The following is a 1,152-nucleotide window of genomic DNA, read 5'->3' on the forward strand; positions in this document are numbered from 1 at the left end:
AGGAACAATAACACTCCAGTACCAATGAGCACACCTAGCATCCAGAACTTAGTTTTTAGTACTATTTTCCGCTAAAAGGAACCAAGGCTCCTTCGAGAAGTGATGGACTCCAAGGCTGAGTCAGGGAAAATACAAGATAGGTGTGATATTATGATTAATGAGAACTATATGGTCTTCCACCTAGATTCTGGCACAGAACTAAAACCCTTAGAATTTCCTAAGTGATAAGAGCTATCAGGGTGTCTTTTGATATTCATAACAAGCCCCTTTCAACCACACCTCATTTATGTTAGTGAAATGACTTCTGGAAAGCCCCCTAAGGGTGGAGCTGGTTTTCAGGGGAACCAAGTATGTGATTAAAAGGTTGAAATTTAGCCCCCCGCCCCACCCCCACCATCCACCCCTAAACTCAGTGAAGAGAGGCTGGAGATTAAGTTCAGTCACCAGCTGTGGACCCACACCTATGTGGTCAATTAATCTTCCACAAAGCAGGAAAGAATATCCGATAGAAAAAAGTCTATTCAAAACATTGTATTGGGAAACCTGGACAACAACATGAAAAGAATGAAACTGGACCATTTTCTTAAGCCACACACAGAAATAAACTCAAAATGGATGAAAGACCTAAATTTGAGACAGGAGTCCATCAAAATCCTACAGGAGAACACAGGCAGTAACTTCTTTGACATTGGCCACAGCAACTTCTTACTGGACATGTCTCTGGAGGCAAGGGAAACAAAAGCAAAAATAAACTATTGGGACTTCATCCTGATAAGAAGCTTCTGCACAGTGAAGGAAATAATCAACAAAACTAAAAAGGCAATCTACTGAATGGGAGAAGATATTTGCAAATGACATATCCGATAAAGGGTTAGTATCCAAAATCTAGAAAGAACTTATAAAACTCAACACCCCAAAAAACAAATAATCCAGTTAAAAAATGGGCAGAAGACATGAAGAGACATTTTTCTGAAGGAGACATACAGATGGCCAACAGACACATGAAAAAATTCTCAACATCGCTCGGCATCAGGGAAATGCAAATCAAAACTACAGGGAGATATCACCTCACACCTGTCAGAATGGCTAAAATGAACAACAGGAAATAACAGGTGTTGGTGAAGATGTGGAGAAAGGGGAACCCTCTTACAC

The sequence above is a fragment of the Neomonachus schauinslandi genome, chromosome 7, assembly GCF_002201575.2.
Source record: "Neomonachus schauinslandi chromosome 7, ASM220157v2, whole genome shotgun sequence".
Lineage (NCBI taxonomy): Eukaryota > Metazoa > Chordata > Mammalia > Carnivora > Phocidae > Neomonachus > Neomonachus schauinslandi.